General features: G+C 42.9%; 1 protein-coding gene across 9 annotated transcripts in view; it reads left to right on the forward strand.

Annotated features, from left to right (window-relative positions):
- Positions 1-25,815, forward strand: part of TENM3 (teneurin transmembrane protein 3) — a 1,659,985-nt gene that overhangs the window by 191,459 nt on the left and 1,442,711 nt on the right. For all 9 annotated transcript variants that reach the window (XM_073606803.1, XM_073606789.1, XM_073606818.1 and 6 more), the window contains exon 2: positions 24,741-24,805. The gene's annotated coding sequence lies outside the window, so the exon portion shown is untranslated. The remainder of the gene's footprint in view (positions 1-24,740; positions 24,806-25,815) is intronic.

A 25,815-nucleotide genomic window follows, 5' to 3' on the forward strand; every position in this document is an offset into this window, starting at 1 on the left:
ACGTTTGCTATAGAGATAGAAAATGTTTTTACATGGTTGCATGATTTATTGAAAATTACTATAAGTCTTTTATATGCAAGTACACATGCTGTCGTTAGATAATCTTTTGTCCTAAATAAACAATGCCCACTGAGCAAAGGTTTTTATTTGTTATTATAGGGTAGATACAGTATCTGTAAAGGTCTTGTTATTGTCCCAGATCAAGCTGAGGATGCAGTTTAAATATTAAATAATACAAAAATGAATGCACATCTCAGAATATGGCTTTAGTTTACTGCTATAGAATGCAGTGCACTGAAAGATTGATGGTCATATGAAAAGAAACCAAGCTTTTTCAACTAAATTATACAAATGTGTGTGTGTTTAGCCATATTTTTAAAGGTCCCCTCTTTTTTTTTTTTTTTTTTTTCTTTTACATCTGGTACTCTTATTTCAAGGACTGTAAGAACAGCTAAATTAAAGGCAAAGGACTAATACTCATATGAGGGTTATAGCTATCCATATAAAGACCTAGATTTACAAGATATGATACATTTTTCAGTAAAGCTATTTAAACATTAAAATGTTCCCCTTAATGACAGGCAAGTATAAGTTGTTACCCTGTTATATAGACTCAGTGTACTAGTCAGATGTTCCAGAGCTCACCAGTATATATATATATTCTTTTAACTGAAATGACAAGATGAGAAAAAATACACTAGAACAACTGTACTTTGCAACAAATCAATAAGGTGATTAATTCAAAATCAATTCTGGAGCCCAAGACCTGCTGGAGAACCTAGAAGATAAACAGATATGGATGAACCTTGCTGATCAACTTCTTACCTCCTCCACCCCCCTCCTCCGCTCTATGTGGTATTTCTCTCTGTTTAATTACTAAGTGACTCCAGTGTCATGGTGATAGCTACATTCAGTCTACTTAGTTACGATGACAAAAGATATCCATCCCTTAAATCCAACATTTCCAACCATAAGGTCATGCAAGAAAATGTCAATATGGTGGGTGCATATTTATAGTTGGCAGAGAAGTCTAAACCTTTAAAGAGTTTTCTTTAAGACTTAAATTTGTATTATGTAATTGAAGGCAATGTACATACACATAAAGTTGAAGTTAAGGGACACCCTAGATGTGTCCAATCATCGTCTTAATGTGATTGTTTTGGGTACTGGAATGTAATGGTATACCCCCTTCAGAATTACAAAATGGGATTTTTAGAAGGTATGCATTATAATGGTTTAAAAAGGCAACACAATACCAAGAAAATGGTGGATCCGAGACTATTTGTGGTCAGATTTATTTAATACAGCCTGTAATTAGCTACCTTAATATACTATGTTGGCTAGAATACTATGCTATATTCACCTATAGTAGTTGTACAAAGACATCTTCCTGACTGTTTGTGTATGATGTGTTTCATTCAAGAATTACAGTAGAGTACAGTGACTGGTTTATTGCTTCAGATATACAGTATAAGGATATAAGTATTTAGGTTTATTGCTATTATGTGCTTTTCTGTGTGTAGTTCTACAGCAAGCGTAGTACATATTCTTAATAGTGTTTTTATTCATGCTCAGTAGACCAGTACTCTGGCTATCTGCAGCGGGGACTGCATTGTCCTAGTCATCTGGAGATTTAGAAGGTAAATGGAAGCACTTGCCAGCCTGCAAAGGACCAGGTAGAACTATAAAGGCATTGGTTCTTGTGCAGCAGAGCAGCTGCTAGAGGAACATGGCCAAGATGGGTTTGTGATTGAAAAGGTCCACTGTAGAAGATCCCTGGGAGTTTTCAAGCCCTATTGTTGCTGTACTTTTCATACATATAAAGCAGACGATAAAATCTGTATCCCGGTTTTCAGAGCTCGATCTCCTTTTTATATACCCTGTAATCTGCAGTGGCAGGACTCCCACTGCTTCATTTATCTATACCGGTTTCCTAATTCTCATAACTTTTTCCCACTCATTTCCCTTTTTCTCTGTGCCAGTCTCCTTTGCTTCAATCACCTCTAACTAATACTCTATTTTGCATGAAAGGGAATCCCTGCCATGTAGCTCTAGCAATCTGTCGGCTTGTTTTCTGCTATGAATAGAGTCAGTAAATTCAGCTGCCACACCGCTGTAAATCCTTGAACAGTTTCTAGAATTTACAGCTACACACTAAATACATTTTGTATCACTGGACATTTCTTGCTTTGAGTTCAAAAACAAAATGGAAAAAAAAAAAATGTGCGCCAGGAAGAATGCTGAACAATAGAGACACACAAGGTGATTCTGGTTGCTTTGTATCTGCTGCATTTAATTTGTTGAAGCTAAGCAGTGCTGCAGTAATAACTGACATGAAATTGATGTTTGCATTAGCAATTCTGTACTTTACATTCAGGCCTCCACTTTCCAGATACATGTTATAAAAAATCTTATTGGTGGACAGCAGGTGGGTAGATGCTTTCAATCAGGCTGCTTTTAATGCCAGTGATTATACACTGCGTCTCGTCTCAACAAACTATAGTGTCAGTTCCAGACCTCTAACAACCTCTGTTTTCTCTTGCTAGTATATGCCAGATTCTGCAACTATGGGCTTTCAATTTGTCTGCAATATCATTTTAGTTTTCATTAGATTGTTGTTAAACCCAATTAGAATATTATAGGAAGTGAGTAGGAGTGTTGGGGTGCTGCCAGTGCATAGAAGTGATGTGTTGCTGAAACTGAAGAAGGTTGGGGTGCTGATGGTGAGTAGGAGGAGTGCTGGGGTGCTGACATTGAATAGAAGGATGATTTTGGTGCTCACCAGTTTTATTTAACATCAAATACCAGCAATTTTACAACATTTGTTTTATTTTCTATACATCTGATATGCATGAAACAAATAGTTTTATTCTACATCACAAATTTCTGTAAACTGTTAGATATACTGTAAATATGCTAGTGAGGTGAGACAGACATCTGATGGCTGTTTATATATCAATATTTTGTAATGAAGACTTATTTGTGGTGATAGATTAAAAAAAGCAAGACACTGGCCAATCTGAATTGTTGCATACTTACATCTTTTTTTTTTTTTTACAATTGACGCAAACACGTCTGGTAGTCTGTATCAACTGTCATACACTGTGTATGTTGTATTTGTGATAGATATATGCAGTTTTTATTTATATTTTATTATTTACACACTTGCAATTTTTTTTACAATTTGTATTTTTCCTCGTGCTGCCCTGATGAAGCAAACACAGGCAGAGACAATGCAGACTGTGTAGTGCCTTTTAAAGTCCTAGGCTTAAACCCCACCTAGTCCCCATGCAAAAATAAAAAAGGTTTCCACAATAAAGGGGGAACAGCAGGTAACTGCAAATGGAGGAGGGAGATTATACAGGAAGAGAAAAGAGCAGACAGCAGTAAAAAAGATAAGTGTAGATTCATACAGCTGTATGCTGCTGTCCCTTCCTCAGATTTTCCTTCATTGGTTACATATATTTTAGAGAGGCAGTCTGAAGGAAGACAATTAGAGGCTGCATATGTTGTGTTTGCATATGTTGTGTTAATATACAGTGTGTGTGTGTGTATATATATATATATATATATGTATATATATATATATATATATATATATATATATATATATATATATATATATATATATATATATAGTTGTGCTCATAAGTTTACATACCCTGGCAGTATTTATGATATCTTGGCCATTTTTCAGAGAATATGAATAACACAAAAGCTTTTCTTTTACTCATGGTTACTGTTCGGCTGAAGCCATTTATTATCAGTCAACTGTGTGTACTCTTTTTAAATCATAATGACAACAGAAACTAGCCAAATGACCCTGATCAAAAGTTTACATACCATAGTTCTTAATACCGTGTATTTCCCCATTTAACATCAATGACAGCTTGAAGTATTTTGTGGTATTTGTGGATGAGGCTCTTTATCTTCTCAGATGGTAAAGCTGTCCATTCCTCTTGGCAAAGAGCCTCCAGTTTCTGTAAATTCTTGGACTGTCTTGCATGAACTGCACGTTTGAGATCTCCCCAGAGTGGCACAGTGATATCGAGGTCAGGAGACTAAGATGGCCACTCCAGAACCTTAACTTTATTCTGCTGTAGCCAATGACAGGTCGACTTGGCCTTGTGTTTTGGATCATTGTCATGTTGGAATGTCCAAGTACGTCCCATGCGCAGCTTCCTGGCTGATGAATGCAAATGTTCCTCCAGTATTTTTTGATAACATACTGCATTCATCTTGCCATCAATTTTGACCAAATTTCCTGTGCCTTTGTAGTTAACACATCCCCAAAATATCAGTGATCCACCTCTGTGTTTCACAGTAGGAATGGTGTAGCTTTCATCATAGGCCTTGTTGACTCCTCTCCAAGTGTTTGTGGTTGTGGCCAAAAAAAATTTTGGTCTCATTACTCTAAATTACTTTGTGCCAGAAGGTTTGAGGCTTGTCTCTGTACTGTTTGACATATTTTAAGTGGGATACTTTGTGGCATTTGCATAGTAAGGGCTTTCTTATGGCGACTCGACCATGCAGCCCATCTTTCTTCAAGTGCCTCCTTATTGTGCATCTTAAAACAGCCATACCATGTTTTCATGTTTTCAGAGAGTCCTGTATTTCATCTGAAGTTATTTATGGGTTTTTCTTTGCATCCTGAACAATTTTCCTGGCAGTTGTGGCTGAAATTTTAGTTGGTCTACCTAACTGTGGTTTGGTTGACTCATTGACCTTTTATACACATGCACAATAATAACAAGCAAACAGATCACAGGTGAGGATGGTTACCTTTAATAGCCATTTAAACCCCTTTGTGTCAACTTGTGTGCATGTTATCTGGCCAAAATCACCAGGGTATGTAAACTTTTGATCAGGGTCATTTGGGTAGTTTCTGTTGTCATTATGATTTAAAAAGTGTAAACACAGTTGATTGATAATAAATGGCTTCAGCCAAACACTAACCATAAGTGAAAGAAATACTTTTGTGTTATCATTCATATTCTCTGAAAAATGGCCAATAAATCATAAATTCTGCCAGGGTATGTAAACTTATGAGCACAACTGTATATAGTCGGAGCCCTCCAACTGAGACAGACATGGAACCACATAAAGACGCCACAAGACTCACAACATAACAAAGACCTGAGGTGTGTCCTGGTCAGCTAGTCGATATTATTATTATTATTATTATACAGTATTTATATAGCGCCAACAGTTTACGTAGCGCTTTACAACTTGAGGGTAGACAGTACAAATACAATTTGATACAGTAGGAATCAGAGGGCCCTGCTCCTTAGAGCTTACAATCTGCCAAAAAAGGGTGCAAAAATACCAGGATAAGGAAATAATGTTTTATTGGACATGTGACATTTATTGAGCAAGCTTGGTAAAGGCTTGGGACATTTGAACCTGAGGGTTTGGAATGTACCGGGCAAAGCAGGCGGACTTCCACCTGCCCAACCTTCTGATGACGTGGTCCGGTACCCCGTACCAAGAGGAGGCTGAGGCCGCTCCGATATAAAAAGGAGTGCCCGGAAAACTGGCTGGGGTTGAGGCCTAGATTAGCCAGGAGGATACGAACATGTCTAATGAACTGGTTAGCACTCACAGGGCTGGTAGGAAAGGTAAGCAGTGTTGCCTATGATAGTGATGTGCCAATTGAAATGTACAGGCAGTGGTAGGGGACTACCAGAAAGTATCAAAATGTGCTGGTTACAGCAGTGCAAGATTCAGGGCTTTGGAGTGCAGCAGAATGCACTCCATGTAGGCATTGTAGTTCTGCACAGTTGTTGTTTATTCCAATATTCCACCTATTGACTGAACTGCAGTTCTCCTTTATACATGTGTATCGCTGCCTTGTGTATTGACTAAATCCATTCCACTCAGAAGGGGGCTCCATCTCCTTTTAAATAAAAATAGCTTTACTAACAACCTACATATTATACTAGTGAAGATGTTTTATGTTCTCTATATTATGACACTATATTATCTTTCTCTACCATCCCCTGCATGGTGTGGCATTAATAACACATTTTAGCCACTTGCAGGACAGGCTTTTAATACATGCTGTCTCTGTAAAATGTGTCTATATTTACTCTCATTAGTACTGACTCAGATCTGTTGATAAGAAATGACAGACTGTAATGTATCTGGTTAAAAAGACCATCTGCGTTTTCTGAAGTGTCTCACTTTCTGTGTGTGTGTGGAAAATGAGGAATTGCAGAGCAGCAGCTCTGGACTAATGGATGTGATTCTGTCAAACAGAGAATGTGACTAATATACGAGCTACTTCCTTCACCTACATGAGTGTACAATGTACCAGCTGAATTTGTATATTACCTTAATTTAAAGATTAAACGGGGTACAGATGTAGGGTGTGGCTTCTTTTTTTATCAGATTTTTTTTTATTGAGTTTTACAGTTTTTACAAGAAGAAAATAAAAAAGACGAAACATTCAGGTCACACAAATTGGATTAGCATGGAAGTGTTTGATTATACAGAGTGGATGGATAAATAAAATAAAAATAAATAGGAATAATCTGGTTACATGAGCGCAAAATTACAGTCTGCTGTAGATGTGTATGTAGATGTCATATATAAACATAGACAAAAGTCACTGTTTATTCCAGTGGTTCTTAACCTCAGTCCTCAAGTACCCCCAACAGGCCATGTTTTGGCAATGTCTCTTAGAATCTCTTAAAATAGCTGTCCAAAATACTAAGCCATTGACTGATTTAAAGGTAGTTAGCCAGTAAAACATGCCATTGAAGGAGATCTAAACTCTAGCCGTTTATCCCATATTAATTGGTGTTTACTGGCAATTCTCCTAAAGGTATAGGTTTTAGGATGTAGCTTCATTAAACCAGAGTTAAACGTTATACAATCATTATTTTTATAGTGTCAGTATCAGTAAAAAGTGAGGACGTACAGAAGCTACACCAGTCTATCTCAACCAAGGTTCTTCCAGAGGTTGCAAAGGGTTCATTGAGCAAGAAGCAATGTATGCCTCACAGATAAATTCCCACTAACACCAATGACCTTTTTAGCTATCTGTAAGGGGAAGGGGAGGGTTCCTACTAACCACAAATGTAAGGAGCATTCTTTGCAGTAACCATCACACTAATATACAGTGGGCTGTAGATACAATAATTAATTAGATGCATTAACCACTTCAGCCCTGGAAGAATTTACCCCCTTCCTGACCAGAGCACTTTTTGCAATTCGGCACTGCATCGCTTTAACTGACAATTGCGCGGTCGTGCGACGTTGTACCCAAACAAAATTGACGTCCTTTTTCCCACAAATAGAACTTTCTTTTGATGGTATTCGATCACCTCTGCGATTTTTTATTTTTTGCGCTATAAACAAAAAAAGAGCGACAATTTTGAAAAAAAGCAATATTTTTGACTTTTTGCTATAATAAATATCCCCAAAGATATGTATAAAAAAAAACAAATTTTTTCCTCAGTTTAGGCCAATATGTATTCTTCTACATATTTTTGGTAAAAAAAAATCGCAATAAGCGTATATTGATTAGTTCGCATCTACAAAATAAGGGATAGATTTATGGCATTTTGTTATTATTTTTCTTCTATTAGTAATGGCGTCGATCTGTGATTTTTATCGTGACTGCAACATTACGGCGGACACATCAGACACTTTTGACACTATTTTGGAACCATTGTCATTTATACAGCGATCAGTGCTATAAAAATGCACTGATTACTGTGTAAATGAGACTGGCAGGGAAGTGGTTAAGCACTAGGGAGCGATCAAGGGGTTAAGTGTGTCCTAGGAAGTGATTCTAACTGTGGGGGGGTGGGCTACCACTCACATGACAGCGATCATTGCTCCCAATGACAGGGAGCAGTAGATCCCTGTCCTGTCACTAGGCAGAATGGGGAAATGCCTTGTACACATAGACATCTCCCCATTCTGCCGCTCCGTTCCACAATCGCCAGGAGACCGGCGGACATCGAGTCCACGGGTCCCGCGGGCATGGTCACGGAGCATGAGGTGCGCACGCAATGCCACGTCTTAAAGGGGACGTACCCGTACGCCCATTTGCACAGCCATGCCATTGTGCTGAAGTATATCATCGTATATCAGCAGTTAAGCAGGGACTTCCTGAGCCTAAATGTTATTTCAAGGGTTCTTCCTTAATAAAAAGTTTGACAAAAGATACATTAGTCCAAAAACTTCAGGATACTTATTTGAAAAACAATGTTAGAAATGCCAAGCCACAAAATCAACCAATCCGCTGCTCTGAAAGAAGGCCAGCAAGTTGCAATGCGAGTGGCTGCTCTGCATACTCTACTTTGTAACTGATACCTGATACAATTAAAGAACGGGAAAGAGAAACTTCCTCAGGAATAAACTTTTAGGTTTTGTTTTTGTTTCCTTATCAGTTTCAATAAAATATCACACTTAACTATTAAAATAGCATGGGATTACATTTGAATTATTGTTTCAATGTCCTGATCACGATGTAAATGGGAAGAGCCGGTGATCGGCTTCTCCTCACTCGCATCTGTCAGACGCGAGTAGAGGAGAGCCTATCGGCTGCTCCTCTGATGGGGGGGTCTGTGCTGATCGATTATCAGCGCAGCCCCCCCGAGGATGCCCACACTGGACCACCAGGGATGCCACCAGACCACCAGGGATGCTCACCCCCAGATATGCCACCCTAGACCACCAGGGATGCCAATCAGTGCCCACAATGGATGCCAATCAGTGCCCACAATGGGCATCACTGATTGACAGGCATTATTGTTTGGCACTAATTGGCATCCATCAGTACAATACATTAAGTACATCAGTGCCACCTATCAGTGCCCATCCGTGCTGCCTATCAGTGCCCATCTGTGCCACCTATCAGTGCCCATCCATGCCACATATCGGTGCCACCTAACAGTGCCCATCAGTGCCACCTATCAGTGCCCCATCAGTGCCGCATATTAGTGCAGATCATAAGTGCCCATCAATGCCACCTCATCAGTGCCACCTCATTGGTGCCACCTCATTGGTGCCCGTCAGTGCAGCCCCATCAATGCCCATCAGTGAAGGAGAAAACTTACTTATTTACAAAGTTTTGTAACAAACAAAAAACATTTTTTGTTCAAAATTTTCTGTTTTTTTTTTTATTTGTTTAGCACAAAATTAAAATCCCAGAGGTGATCAAATACCACCAAAAGAAAACTCTATTTGTGGGAACAAAATGATAAAAATTTAGTTTGGATACAGTGTAGCATTACCGCGTAATTGTCATTCAAAGTGCGACAGCTCTGAAAGCTGAAAATTGGTCTGGGCAGGAAGGTGTCTAAGTGTCCTGTATAGAAGTGGTTAATATACAAAACCTGTTGGTATTTTCAGAAATTCTAAATTTCCTGTGTTGTCTCAAGGAGTCCATCACAAACAGACAAAAAATTTCACGGCAGACTTACCATTAAGCCCACAAAAAATTAGGTTTTAGTTGCACACATTTGCAAATAAGCGTGGAAGCCACAGTTCCTATGCCAAGGCTCCTCTGTATACTGTGGTCCTAACTCTATATTTTTGGAAGTCTCCAAGTTGGCATAGGGACACATTGGACGCCCAGCAAGAGCACAATGGTGGCTGAAGGCATCCAATGTGTCCCTATGCAGCATAAGGACACATTGGATGCCTTCAGCCTCTAAATCCAGTGAACAGGCTATACAATGACATAGAAACCACCCCAATTTATAACTAGCCTTTGCAGTAAAGTGCACATGGAAGGGCCTTGCACATTACAAACACACAAACATTTCCCAGCAACACTTACCAGCTAGCCTGCCAAAAAAATGTACCCTTCCTAACAATTCACATGAAAACCAGAGGTTTTAGTTGCAAATTTACAAATATATGTAATAGCTGCAGTGCCCACTCCAATGCTCCTCTGTATACTGGTCCTACATCTATATTTTTGAGAGCATATTAGTTGGAGCATATAGGAGTGGATAAATTAAGGGCAGGATTTCCTGGAGGGAACCCAATCCTGTCTCAAAGAGTCTTCCTAGTCTCTATCTTTGATTGCAGAATAATTAGTCTTTATGCTGCAGATGTCTGAGAGTGGTTAAGTAGTTTAGTAAAGGACACTAGGCAGGGCTGACACCACTCGGTCCACTAAATGGTGTGTGTTCTCATCCTACAATAGGGCTTAAGAGCTGAGTGCACTTCTCACAGACCAATGGTTATTTTTGCGTACCATACATGGTCTTTAAAGAGAAAAATGGGGAAATGTATATGTATTGCAGAAATGTACTGCACATATGTGTATACTTTAACTTAGTATATGCCTTTTGCAGAGACGAATGGCTAGTGAAAGCCCATAGTACCACATCGCAACTGTGTACATTACACCACTGCCAAACGCGACAAATTGTATAATTTTCCCCACACTGTGCCTTGCTGTAAACTAATTTTGTAGCAACATGGGCACGGGCCTTGTAAATTAGCAGTCACAGGTCTCTAACATGTATCCCATCTGTGGATTTAGGCCTCATTCACACTGGGCATTTTTGCAGCTGCTTCTAGGGGCATCTGGCGCTTTTTTTGTTTTTTCTTGCCTCTAAACTCGCCTGCACATTAGCCTGTGTGTCCATGCACACATAGGGGGTTATTTACGAAAAAGGCAAATCCACTTTGCACTACAAGTGCAAAGTGCACTTGAAATTGCACTGAAAGTGCACTTGGAAGTGCAGTGACGTAAATCTGAGGGGTAGATCTGAAATGAGGGGAAGCTCTGCTGATTTTATTATCCAATCATGTGAAAGCTAAAATGCTGTTTTTTATTTTCCTTGCATGTCCCCCTCGGATCTACAGCGACTGCACTTCCAAGTGCACTTTCAGTGCAATTTCAAGTGCACTTTGCAAAGTGGATTTGCCTTTAGTAAATAACCCCCAGAGGCTTTTAGCAGTGTTTAGTGGCAGGGCCTATTAAAGGCAAGAAAAAAAAACAAAAAACACTGCCAGTGTGTCCAGGAGCAGTAGAGTCTTGCTAAACTCTGCTAAACGCTGCTAAACATGTCTGAATGTACATAAACTCTAGGCATGTTTAGCACTTAAGCGTTGATTCATTTCAATAGCCAGAAATAAATTATTATCCAATGAAATAAATTAATGCACACGCTCTTGATACCTATAAACGTGTCTAAAAGCTTGTAAAAGCTTTAGACACTTTTACAAGCATCAGTCTTTTTTTCTGCCAAAACGCTGCTGCTAGAAGAAAAGGCTTCTAGGAGAGTTTACAAAACATCCTGTGTGCATGAAGCCTAAGATGTTTGCCATGCAGTTCAGCTTTAGGAAGAAACACAGCAAGGTGCCAGCTTTTCCATTTATTAGCCAGTACAGTCTCTTTTATTACTGCCTTGGTGGCCAGGAAGGGCATACTCATAGGGTATGGGTTGGCAGATGATTCAGCATAGCAATGAAATAAGGCAAGGTCAGGCTCCAGATATTTGGTAACACACATTCTTTGGTAGAGCTTTTAAATGTAAAGGTTTAAAACTAATCACGTGTTCATATCAAGTTAAGAACTGCTTTGTTTCATGTACATTCAAGCCTGGTGGGGGTAGCACAGCTTGCACCCTGGTAAGCAGTTGTCAGCAAATCCGCTGATCAGCTCCAAGGCAACTACTTCTCAAAAAAAAAATGTTTTTGTTTTTTATTGCGTTTCCAAGGTTAGGCTGCATTATGCTTGAAAAAGAGTGCCTCTGAGTAGTGGTAACCTTGGAGCTAATTGTCAGCTTTGGTGGAACAGTTGATCAGTAATAATATCAGTGTGCTACCCATTGCTTTACATTGTACAGTGTCTTACACATTAAAAGAATGTGTTTTCCCTTAAATATCTGACTGTGAAAATCCCCTTTAACTGATCATAGTGTTCCATTTAAAGGCATAACTTACTTTTTGCAAAAACATTTTAAAATGCACCACCATTGACATACTGTAGTAAAAAATGTGTACTTAATAAATGTTTGCATTGAGACTTGCAGAGCATTGCAACCATGATCAATGCATCGCAGGTGCAAGGCACAGATTCCATTACACTTTACCTCTGGTCTTAGGTCTATACTAATGTACAAAATAAATGAAGAATGGTGCTGTGCTATTAGAATCAATGTGAGATGAACTTCCAAAGTGTATAATCATAAACAAACACCAATAATTATGATAAGCCACACAACAAATTGATAAATCCTAAGAAGTGAAAAAAATATGTGACAAAAAGATGAATAAATTAAGTGCTGGTGATAAAGTGAATAAACACGTGATAAAACATATAAGTCCAATATAAATGTTGGGTGATCAAACATGCAGGAACATACAACCCAATGTGACTGGTGTCTCTTCTTTCAGTGCTGTGGCACCTCTGTGCTAATTGGCCTCTCACCTAAAAATCCTGGATGCCTTAACTAAAAATCCTGGATGGCTTAACTCCAATGTAAAAATGCATATAAAAGCAAAGGAGAAGGCCTTCAAAAAATACAAGGTTGAGGGATCATCCTCATCCTCAAGGGTGCAATTAGGAAGGCTAAGATAGAACATGAAAGACACATAGAGGAGGAGAGCAAAAAAAATCCCAAGAAATTCTTTAAGTATGTAAACAGTAAAAAAGGGAGGACAGACCATATTGGCTCCATAAAGAATGAGGAAGGACATCTGGTTACAAAGGATGAGGAGATGGCTAAGGTATTGAATTTATTCTTCTCCTCAGTCTTCACGAGTGAATCGGGGGGCTTCAGTAACCAAAACTACAGTGTTTATCCTCATGACACAACACAGGAAGCACCACCATGGTTAACAGATGACAGAATTAAAATTAGACTTGAGAAACTTAAGATTAATAAATCACCGAGACCAGATGGCTTGCATCCGAGGGTACTTAGGGAACTCAGTCAAGTGATTGCCAGACCATTGTTCCTAATTTTTACAGACAGTCTATTGACTGGAATGGCACCAGCTGATTGGAGAAAAGCCAATGTAGCACCAATATTTAAAAAGGGCCCAAAATACATCCCTGGGAATTACAGACCAGTTAGCCTAACATCAATAGTATGTAAACTCTTGGAGGGGATGATAAGGGACTATATACAAGATTTTAGTAATAAGAACGATATCATTAGCAGTAATCAGCATGGATTCATGAAGAATCGTTCTTGCCAAACCAATCTATTAACCTTCTATTAGGAGGTGAGTTGCCATCTAGATAAAGGAAGGCCCGTAGACGTGGTGTATCTGGATTTTGCAAAAGCATTTGACACAGTTCCCCATAAACGTTTACTGTACAAAATAAGGTCCGTTGGCATGGACCATAGGGTGAGTACATGGATTGAAAACTGGCTACAAGGGCGAGTTCAGAGGGTGGTGATAAATGGGGAGTACTCAGAATGGTCAAGGGTGGGTAGTGGGGTTCCCCAGGGTTCTGTGCTGAGACCAATCCTATTTAATTTGTTTATAAATGACCTGGAGGATGGGATAAACAGTTCAATCTCTGTATTTGCAGACGATACTAAGCTAAGCAGGGCAATAACTTCTCCGCAGGATGTGGAAACCTTGCAAAAAGACCTGAACAAATTAATGGGGTGGGCCATTACATGGCAAATGAGGTTCAATGTAGAAAAATGTAAAATAATGCATTTGGGTGGCAAAAATATGAATGCAATCTATACACTGGGGGGAGAACCTCTGGGGGGAATCTAGGATGGAAAAGGACCTGGGGGTCCTAGTAGATGATAGGCTCAGCAATGGCATGCAATGCCAAAGCTGCTGCTAATAAAGCAAACAGAATATTGGCATGCATTAAAAGAGGGATCAACGCAAGAGATAAAACGATAATTCTCCCACTCTACAAGGCTCTGGTCCGGCCGCACCTAGAGTATGCTGTCCAGTTCTGGGCACCAGTCCTCAGGAAGGATGTACTGGAAATGGAGCGAGTATAAAGAAGGGCAACAAAGCTAATAAAGGGTCTGGAGGATCTTAGTTATGAGGAAAGGTTGCAAGCACTGAACTTATTCTCTCTGGAGAAGAGATGCTTGAGAGGGGATATGATTTCAATTTACAAATACTGTACTGGTGACCCCATAATAGGGATAAAACTTTTTCGCAGAAGAGAGTTTAATAAGACTCATGGCCACTCATTACAATTAGAAGAAAAGAGGTTTAACCTTAAACTACGTAGAGGGTTCTTTACTGTAAGAGCGGCAAGGATGTGGAATTCCCTTCCACAGGCGGTGGTCTCAGCGGGGAGCATTGATAGCTTCAAGAAACTATTAGATAATCACCTGAATGACCACAACATACAGGGATATACAATGTAATACTGACACATAATCACACACATAGGTTGGACTTGATGGACTTGTGTCTTTTTTCAACCTCACCTACTATGTAACTTATGTAAGGTAACAGCATGAGCAGAGAATCCTGGTGAGCCTCCCGTGGCTTAGATAGGTATTCCCTGAGCTAGCCCGACTGATGATTATATCAAATGATGGACTATGGCTCCCCCTGGATATCCTTATCTCCTGGATTAGATAGCTCCACAAGGTAGATATTGCAAAGCTTCTATAAAAATGTTATACACTGGGGGTCCCTCCCAACCTTCTCCAATTTAGGAGTGTCATTGGTCTGAAAATAGCAGTCCAGTTCCCTGACTACGTCCTTAAGTTCTTCTTCGTCCTGAAGGAGACTTTCATTTAATCTCCAGGTCCTCGTTCTTGAGGTGAAAACATCAGCCAGGGCGTAGGACAATAAAACAGGGGCATCCCTGTCCTGAATTACATGTAGTTGGGAATTAGGGAGTAAGAAGTAGTCAATCCTCGAATATTGTTTATGTGGTGCAGAGTAAAAGGTGTAATCCCTTCAGTCGGGTGGATGAATCTCCAGGCATCAATCAGTTGTGCCTTGTGTAAGGAATGAGCAATGCATTTCCTAATACCAGGTGTGACTGAGGAGTGTCCCGAAGACGTATCTTCAGTGGGGATTAGTGGGACATTCAAATCTCCACTTAGTAGTAGTTGGCCCCTAGAGAACTCTAGCAGTGTGTCTATCGTTTTGGTGATGAAGTGGTCCTGGTGACTGTTAAGGACATATATGTTCGCCAGGGTTACTTCAACACCGCCAATCATGCCTCTGAGGAACAGAAAGCATTGCTCCAGGTCAGTTTTAACATCCACACAATTCCAAGGAACGGTACGGGAAATGAGTATGGACACACCACGAGACTTAGCATTCCCGTTGGTGGAGCGGTACACTGTCGGGAAGAATTTGTTTTTCAATATGGGAAGATTTCCCCCTTTAAAGTGTGTCTCTTGAACGAACGCGAGGTCCGTCTTAAGACGGTGCAGGTCTTGGAGTAACATGCGCCTCTTTTCAGGTACATTTAGGCCCCTTGCGTTTAACGAGAGCACATCCACTGCCTCCATGGCTCCGGAATATAGGGAAGGGAGGAGGTGAGGTTCAGGGAGAGGGATGGGGGAGAGAGGGAGGAAGGTAGGAGAGGGGTGAAGAAATGAGCCTTATGAAGAGATTAAATCAGTAGGGAGAAAGGAAGGTAGAAGATAAGGAGAAAAAGTATTTAGAACACACCTAAAGGGTGCGGTAATTGTAGTCTAAGGAAGTAGCACTTTAGTGCTGAGACGCTCACCAGTACAGACCTGGTAATCGAGCGCAGGCCTATGTGGGGTTGCGCAAAGAAACAGCCAGTGAGGTTCTCGCCGACCACCCCCCCCATCCCAGGTGTGGTGTTGTATGAGAATGCAGATATGATGACGGCTATCAATTAGAAGCAGGTAGGCTGGGATTAGAAAAGAAAGGTAAAGTACGGTACATGCCCCTTGTTATGCAATACTAATATATAGCACCCCGACGCTCCACAAATACATAATATGACATTAACAATATCTGTAACATTAACAACCCCTTATAGTAACTGAGCAGTGAGTAGATAGTCCTGACCATATTCTCTCCACCTGGCTTGTGTGTCTAGAATTCCCCACCTTATGGTGGTGGAGGAGAGAAAGGAAGGAAGCCGACTGCTGCAGCGTCAACAATCCCTAGTCTACCATGAGTTTGTTCAGCCCCGGAGGCACTGCCCCCCCATTACCTCGGTAGAGCATGGGCAGAACTTCCCTCCTGGGTCCATGTTCTCCCCGTAGGGTGCCAAACCCACAGCACAGAGGCAGTCTCGGTCCCACTCCGCCGCTCCCGGGGTCCGCGGGCCACATCTCCCCCCCAGAACCCGTCCATAACTTGGGGAGGGGTATCCTGTGGGACTGCTCTCCTCATCGCCACCCCCCGCACCATGCTGTAAACACAAGAGAGATTACCTTCCCAGGGGGCAGCCCCATCCCCACCACCCCCCCACCCAACACACCACCAGACAACATGCCCAGCGCGCCCCGGAAGGGAGGGGACCAGCACCCCATCCAAGGCACGCAAAGCAGCAACAGTGGAGACATGACAAGGCAGTAAATCTTAATAGCAGGGATTCCTGTATAGCAAACAAGAGAGTAACCCACAGTGCCTCTACACAGTCAGTTTATCCATAGTAGGGAGCTTCAGAGCGTGCATGTGTTAGTATGATGGAATGTCTTTGATGCCCGAAGTCCAGCAAGGCATGTAAAGTGTATCATGCCCCGCCTGGGAGCGAACAGAGCATGTAAGCGTCTTACCTCGGGGGGGGCTGCGATGCCGGAGGTCCCCCTATCATGGTCTGCATGTGCCCCCCGAATCTAGTCCTGGTTTAGAGTGGTCAGATTCCTCTACTGCACCGACCATGGTTCAGGGCCTGGACACAGGAGCAGGCTCCGTCAACAGCCGGGGGTACCAGCGGCAGTAATCATTGGGCAGGGATGGTGGAAATCTTGGAGTCCAGGGTGGCACGGCAACAATCCCTGGGGTGACACAGGCAACGCAGGTGCCGCTGGCCAGCCAGCAGTAATGTATGGTCAGGATTCACAAATTAGGGGTGAACCAAACTGTTTGTGTGCAGTCTTATAACGGGGCAGGCAAAAGGCATCATAGTCATGACTCACTTGTCCCCTCAACAGAAGGTGTCCAGACTCTCCTTCTGGGTCGCTGTCGACGAGGGGGTTGGCAGTTCTGATGAGCAGAGGGTCCCGGACAGCCCAAAGGACGAGGGATAAGAGCGAGCCAGTTTGGCACCCGGACCGGATCCACTCCCAGGAAGGCAAAGAGGGCCGGCAGTTCCGCCGGGGTACGCAAGGTGAAGGAAGCGGCTGCGTTGCGGAAGATGATCGCCAAGGGGTATCCCCAGCAATATGTGCATCCCTGCGGTCTGGCCAGATCCAGGACAGGTCTCAGCATGGCTCTCTTCTGTAATGTGGCTCTGGAGAAATCCGGGAGAATCTTAATTGTGGCACCATCAAATCCTACATCCCCATGCTCCCATGCTTTGCAAAGAACAAGCTCCTTTTGGGTATAATGATGGATCCTGCAGAGCACGTCTCGTGGCCTGTCTGGGTCTGATGGTTTAGGCCCAAGTGTTCTGTGAACTCGGTCCAGCTCTAGGGATGGCGTAGAAGTGCCCAGTACCTCCTGGAAGATGGCCGTCACTGTCTCCGCCAGGTCCTCTGCTCCGGTAGCCTCCGGGAGACCCTGCAGCCGCAAGTTGTTGCGTCGGCTGCGGTCCTCCAAGTCCTCCAAATGAAGTTGTAGATCGATGGCTGTGGCCACCTGAGACTCTTGAGAATGTTCCAGTGCCTCAACCCGTTGTGTGAGGGAGGAGATCGATGCCTCCTGTGAATCAACCCGGTCTGTGAGCGTCTACAACTCTGCCTTGACTTCCTGGATGTCCTCAGGGGCGTAACTACAAATAGCAGGGCCCCATAGCAAAATGTTGTATGGGGCCCCCCTGCAAACAGCCCCCCCCCAGCTGCCCTAGTGTCAATGCAGCGTGACCTGTGCCACATATAGCGTGACCTGTGCCACATATAGCGTGACCTGTGCACAATGCAGCGTGACCTGTGCCCAATGCAGCGTGACCTGTGCCCAACGCAGCGTGACCTGTGCCCCATACAGCATGACCTGTGCCCAATGCAGCGTGACCTGTGCCCAATGCAGCGTGACCTGTGCCACATACAGCGTGACCTGTGCCCCATACAGCGTGACCTGTGCCCAATGCAGCATGACCTGTGCCCAATGCAGTGTGACCTGTGCCCAATGCAGCGTGACCTGTGCCCCATACAGCGTGACCTGTGCCCAATGCAGCTTGACCTGTGCCCCATACAGCGTGACCTGTGCCCCATACAGCGTGACCTGTGCCCAATGCAGCGTGACCTGTGCCCAATGCAGCGTGACCTGTGCCCCATACAATGTGACCTGTGCCCCATACAGCATGACCTGTGCCCCATACAACATGACCTGTTCCCCATACAGCGTGACCTGTGCCCCATACAGCGTGACCTGTGGCCAATGCAGCGTGACCTGTGCCCAATGCAGCATGACCTGTGCCCAATGCAGCATGACCTGTGCCCCATACAGCGTGACCTGTGCCCAATGCAGTATGACCTGTGCCCCATACAGCGTGACCTGTGCCCCATACAACGTGACCTGTGCCCAATGCAGCATGACCTGTGCCCAATGCAGCATGACCTGTGCCCAATGCAGCGTGACCTGTGCCCAATGCAGCGTGACCTGTGCCCAATACAGCGTTGCCTGTGCCCAATACAGCCTGGTCTGCCTGTGCCCCATACAGCCTCACCTGTGCAGAGGAAGAGGCAAGCCACCCGGATCAGCAGAGAGCAGGATTGCCCGCTGTAATAACTTTCATTTGAATTTCCGTCTTCCCGGGGCTCATCGTCACATAGCCCCACCTCTTGGCCTGACGCCTTTGATGACATCACACGTCCCGCATTGGATTGGCGTTCTGTCTATCAAAGGCGCCGGGCCAAGAGGTGGAGCTATGTGACATGAGCCCCGGGAACACTGGAAGTTCTAATGAAAGCTATTACATCGGGCAATTCAGCTCTCTGCTGATCCGGGTGGCTTGCCTCTTCCTCTGCACAGGTGAGGCTGTATGGGGCACAGGCAGACCAGGCTGTATTGGACACAGGCAACGCTGTATTGGGCACAGATCACGCTGCACTGGGCACAGGTCACAGCTTGCCTCTTCCTCCCCTCTCTCTTCCCCTGGCTGGGAGACTGTGCTGGCGGTGCTCTCATCCTCACTGGGCCCCAATTGGCTGCGGGCCCCATAGCGCCCGCATGGGTCGCTATGGTGGTAGTTACACCCCTGGATGTCCTGGCTGTGCGCCTCCTCAATGCGAAGAATGAGGGCCTCTATATCCGATTTGCTGGGGAGGGCCTGTAAGATGGCGCGGAGATCATTGGGCATGCCGCTCGGCTGAGGAGATGTGCCAGCCATGTTTGTGTGGAAGACAACCGGTGTCTCCGTGAAGAGGTCAGCGGCGGTGGATGAAGTGGGGGGGACCGGTAAGTCCAGTGTGGTGCCCTCTTCCATACAGTGTGCACGTGGCACTGCTGCAATGGCGCACGGCGATACTCTCTGTGTGTCTCGAAAGTACAGCTGGATACCGCTCCGTGGGGTGAGAGAAAGGTTACCGCCAGTCGTCGAACTTGTCTGGTACCGTCTGTTGGTTATCATTCCTTCTCTATCGCCCGAATAAAGCCGTCAGTTTTGCAGAATGGGACGGGGCGGTTAGGAGCTCTCTTGAAGTACTTCCAGTGCTAAGCCACGCTCCCCTTCTCCAATGTAGTATGTAACCAGAAAGGAGTTCCCAAATAGTGTAATATCGTTTGGTTCAATTTATTAGATTAAAACAACTGAATCTTACTCTCTTATTAAAACAGTAAACAGCAAAAAACCCAGGAGCAGCGAGCTCGTGCTCCCACGCCGCTTCCGGTGCGCCTGTCAACCAATCCTGGCGCATATCATCACGATCACATGACTTCATCAGGGATGTAAATGCCACAGAGAGGAAAAGGAGGAGAAATCTCTGGCGTACTTTCTAAGGGTCGGGTCACACCAGAATTGCACAGAAATGCGGTTCACACTCCTGTGCGATTCCTGTGCGTTACCCTGCAGTGCAATTTTAGGCCCATTCATTTGAATAAGTTGAAATCGCACCAGAACACGCAAAAAGTAGGGCATGCACTGCTTTTGAAAAATGTGCCACACTAAAACGCATGGTACTGCGGTACCATGCAATCTAGTGCCCGCAAATTCATTGCGTAAACAATTCCCATCCTGGATAATGCACCTGTGTGAGTGGAGTCACACATTCTTGTTAAATTTAAAAAAAAAAACTGTATTCTTCCTTGTTTCCACTAGTTAGGTAAGGGGGCAGCTTGGGTTTTAGAGTTAATGTTTTATACTATGTTTCATGTTACTCCGTAAATGTGGGTGTAACATGAAACATTGTATCAAAAGGGGACTATGCCTTTAAAGCACTGTATTTGCATTTTCATCAAGCTAAAGTTTTTCTTTAATTTCAGAGAGAGATAGAGAACATAGGAAAATTGCAGGTTTACAGATCTGGATACCTGAGCCCAGTGAGTAAAAGCAGCTGATTTCAGAAAATAGGTGCACTGTCATTTTGGAGATTACTACCTATTTCTGTGGTCATGACACACTACAGTTTCATTATGGCACATCACTTTTTATCAATATAAACACCATGGCATGTCCAAGAAACAAAAGAATTTCATTTACAACTCTAAAAATCAGCCAGTTCATAGGGAAGCAGTATTAAAAACATGCTTGGCTTTTCATGTGCTATCTCAGATTGTATGCTCAAAGTAAGTGAGTTGCTATGGGTTCACAGCATGCAATGTTTGGGTCACACATAGGTGAACTGTGAGTTTTTTAGGCCAAGTACACTTTTTGTGACCCTACTTTAGCATGGGGTCAGAAATACATTCTTAGTGCCTGATCGTAAAGCTGGATATTGCAAAGCATCACTAGCACATCAGCATACATAAATGGAGGATCTTCCATGTCATAGTGCACTATGATTATAATATTCCCTGTTTGCTTATGCCGGTGCAACTTTCATGATCTACATATTGATGGCTCCATCAGTTGGACAGTCATTACAGCACCTGCTAAACCAAGGTCAGGGCACGGTAATATGTGCTGGATCGCTTGAATTCCATTAGGCTTTTTCATTCTCTGAAAAGCTCTGAAAATTGGGATTTTCTTTTACTTTCAATGATGGTAAACAGGACAAATAGAGAGGGTTAATCTCCCTAATGAGGACACAGACAGCAGTAAAAACTGACAGGTGTTGTAACCCCTCTCCACTCAATCCAAACTTAAAGGAAAAGTTTTACCTTTATTTACATTTTAATGCAGCTCTATAATTATTAATAACTCATTAAATGTTTTTAAAATACAAGAATTGTAATTACTTAATATGGCATCAGCCATTTGCACTTTCCTATGCAGCAGTGCTCAGACTGGTAGAATTAGCACAAGGAGTCAGTCAGTTGTGCTACAGTGCTTAGGTGCTAACAAGGAACATGTTGATAGGGGGATCAAGCAGAGTGACAGAGAGGTGAGCTTATCCAATGCTGCTTCTCCTTTCACTGTCCAGTCAAAAGGCTGGGGAGGAACAAGACCTCAAAGTGTTCCTTAACTGCAGCAGAGAAAAAAGATATTTTGCCTTTCAGACAGAGCTGTAATATGTGGCAGCTGTGTGTAACGACCCCCTGACTTAGGCAAGGAGAAGCCCCACCGTAGAGGTAGGCTTACATTACCCCAGGGTGGATGCATGGCCATAATGGAGATAGTCACAACAATGATGAGTGCCAGTTTATTTAGTCTTTTCCTAATTTAATTGCTGTGACTCACATGGAGAGAGGGTTAGGGCTGCAATTTCCTTTGGCAACAGGGCTCCAGACTCCAAAATTCTCCCTTCAAGGAAATGCCAGGATCCTCCAAGAGTTCAACACCAATCCCCTTCAACTAAGACTTCCATCCTCTGGCTCTCCACCTTGGGTGCTGTACGCTCTCCTCAACCAGGCAGGACAGCTTAAGGATTCTGTAATAAGCCCCTCCCTCCCTTGGAGTGTCAAGCTTTTGCCGTAACAAGCACAAATCACTGCACACAACTCACCAGGCTGCAGCCCAGGGGAAAGAGAGCTCATCAGGCCACTCCCCAAGCACTTATATCCTCCCCAAGCATACGCCACTGAGCATCAACCTCCTAGTGTTTGCCATAGGAGACATACTGTACATACCTAAAAGGCCTAGATTGTCACAATCCCCTTAACTATTGCCCTAAATGCCACTGACACCAAGTGGTGGCAGCGGGAAACAGCAGCAAACCTGATCTTAGTGGGGAGCCAAGTGAAAAGACTACAGATTGACTTGAGCAAAAGTACTACCCAGCAGACCTAAATTTACTAGAAACCTCTAACGACAGGGTGGCTACATGTGAAAATTTCAGGACTGGGTGGACAAAAATACTAATCCATTGGTAGGTAAAGCAGGTCCGATATATATAATTCATCCATTCATTTAGCTGTTTGCCTGATGTTCAGCATTGGTACATGGCCCAGTGGCAACAGACACCTATCTGAAAAATTGGCATTTGGTCCTGCACATAATTACAATCATCCACGCTTGGGATGATAGTTCTGTAAAGGGCACAACCAGTAAATGGCAATTTCAGGGTGTCAGGCTTCTTTAAACATCGCTCCCATCCACTGTGCATTGTTATTGTAAACTTCTAGTAAAGGTTAAGTCAACTTGTTCTCCCTCCACTCTCCACATATGTACTGTTTTCTAATCTTTGTCCTCATAAATGCCTTTCATTAGCACAGTTTTTTTTTTTATTTCCTCACATCTTTGCCGTGACACAGTTTTAACTTTTCACTCAAATTGCTGCAACTGACTTCACTGTACTCAGAGCCTTTTGATGTCTGAGCAGAGGTGCCACAGTCTGTGACACAACATAATCATTTTACAAGAAGAAGAAGACTCCTCTCATGTAGAAGGGAAGATATACCCTTTATATGACAAACTGTATTTTCTGAAACTGCCATAATCAGTGTTTAGAAAAATTCAACTCCCATTTGTAGGAGCAAAGTTTCATAATTATTTTATGGGAAATCATTGATGGTAATGTGCAGCATGGTTTACGTTTGTTGCTATTGTTTCCTGAAAACAATATTACTTCATTTTTTTAAAAACAGAAGTCTATACTCAGAAACCTATCCAGCAAGCAATTAGGCTTCAAGTTTGAAAATGACTTGCTAAGTTATTGCTAGACTTGCCAGGCTTCACAAGTTTGTTGCACAATTGCAGCAAGTCTGCATTGGATGACTCCAGATCAACTTTCTTTGCAAACATTCTGCAAGTTCTGGTTCAGTTATGTTTTGCAATAGTCATCCCACCACAGGGGTCACTGTGACTTGCAGAGCTTTTGCTGTAGACTCATCACTGCAATTTGCTCTTGCTACAGACTTGCCACGCAAATTTGCTACAAATTGGAAAAGTGTCAACTAGTACTTGTGCTTAAGGTGCTCTGCAAGTGTACAACTTGCTGGTGAAAATGTGCAGCAAGTTAACAAGACTTACAATTCAACACTGCCACAAATTTGTGACACGTTATGCTTGCTATCTGGGTAGCTGAGCTCTGGGTGTAGCTGTATGCTGTATAGTAGGTGCATCCAGGCACTTATGTGTATGCTCCCTATAATAAATTATATTGCCGGCCTAAAATTGCCGGGACTGAAATCCCAACAGACAGATACAATAAGGGCTCATTTACACTTTTGGTTCAGGGCAGTAAACCCAGTGGCTGAGAAGCGTTTTTATCACCCCTCAACTGCTCACCTTTTAGCTGGTAAGACAGTGGCTGGGGGGTGTACACATGCCACTGCTGCAATGCTTTGCTTCACATATGGGGCATTAATTATACCCCCGTCACACTCGGCAGGCACTACCGCTCACTGGATGCTACCAATTCAAGTGAACAAGGCCAACTGCCCCGCAACTGTGCACAATGCATGCAGTTGCAGTACAGTAGTCTGGCATTTAGAGGGTTAAAACAGGTTGGGAGGAGGCGATACAACATCTCCTCACCCCTGTCAAATGCATGTCATCACATGGAGACACCATGCAAGGGCTGCCTCATGTATGAACGAGCCCTTAGAAAGGATTTTCTCTGACCTTGGAGAGATTTTCTTTCATTTTCAGTTGTGTCACTAAGAGAATAAGGAAAAGGAAATTTCCCCAATGGGACACAGACAGCAAAAAAATAAATAAAAAAAAAGATAAGGGTTCTAATATTTTACTATAACAACAACATAACAAAACAAGTTGCTGTTTGACATGCTTTTCTGTGCAAGTTTTGACCAACATTAGGTGCACTAGCCATACAGTATGATCAAGTACAAGGTGGCTTCAGAGGGTGCTTTTCACTGTGTTAGCCGGTCTATGAAAAATTGAGTTTTTGAATCTACAGTATTCAAATGACATTCTTAGAATAGGAGCTATGTAATGACAGACGTGTCAATCATGACAAAAACAGTCTCTGTGTTGATTTTTTTTTTTTACAAATTGTTGCTGGTAATGCTATAGGGGGACCTTAAACAGGAGCGTTCCGAGGCTAATGAGAACGAGCTATCACAGCATGAGTGTATTGTGCCTGCTTTCTCTTATGTGTGTCTGTCTGTGAATATCAATTGGAACGTGTGCTAAAAAACATCCTCTATCTTCTTTTTTTTTTCTTTAGAATCAAAGCAACAATGTAATTTCCATGCCTGTGTAAACCTTCTCCAGTAACAACCTGCATCAAAGGTAAAGGATCTGTCTCACAAGCTTCTTACTTATGTTACTGCCAAAGCAAATGTAATAAATGCAATGCTGCATGATACATTTGCATGCACCCAGTTGTCATGCCATCCATCTTTAAAGAGAGAAAGTGGAATTTGCGATGTAAATGTAGGCTTCTTTATATAAAGAACTAGGGGTAAAATCTCACATTTAGATAGCTTTACAACAGGCAATAGGTTGAAATGCGCTATTCTGGCAGCACTCCGAGTAAAGTAAGCGTCAAATTAAATAAAAAGAACTATATGAATTCAATAGTAATATCTCAGAGAGTCTAAATATGTAAGTAATGCACAGGGGGGTTTATTTACTAAAGGCAAATCCACTTTGCACTACAAGTGCACTTGGAAGTGCAGTTGCTGTAGATCCGAGGGGGACATGCAATAAAGAAATAAAAAACAGTATCTTTGCTTGTACATGATTGGATGATAAAATCAGCAGAAATTCCCCTGATTTCAGATCTTACTCTCAGATTTACAGCGACTGCACTTCCAAGTGCACTTGTATTGCAGAGTGGATTTGCCTTTAGTAAATCAACCCCATTGTTTCCTAACTCTTCATTAACCAGAGAGGAGTAGTCAATTTTTTGAAGGCATTATCCAATTTTACAGACAACACTCCTACAGCCTGTCCTAACTTAATGTTTTTTTCCTCCTGTTGCACTCCCTATCTCATCATCACCAGGGCTGCAAAATACTTGCAGGGGCAGTTGCTAAGAGCCCTTGCACACTGGGGCGGTTTGCAGGCGCTATTGCGCTAATAATAGCGCCTGCAAACCGCCCCGAAAGTGCCGCTGCTTTCATTCCAGTGTGAAAGCCCCGAGGGCTTGCACACTGGAGCGAAGCGCTGGCAGGACGGTAAAAAAAGTCCTGCCAGCAGCATCTTCGGAGCGGTGAAGGAGCGGTGTGTATACCGCTCCTTTACCGCTCCTGCCCATTGAAATCAATGGGACGGCACGGCTATACCGCCGGCAAAGC

Source organism: Aquarana catesbeiana, linkage group LG01, assembly GCF_042186555.1.
Source record: "Aquarana catesbeiana isolate 2022-GZ linkage group LG01, ASM4218655v1, whole genome shotgun sequence".
NCBI classification, from domain to species: Eukaryota; Metazoa; Chordata; class Amphibia; order Anura; family Ranidae; genus Aquarana; species Aquarana catesbeiana.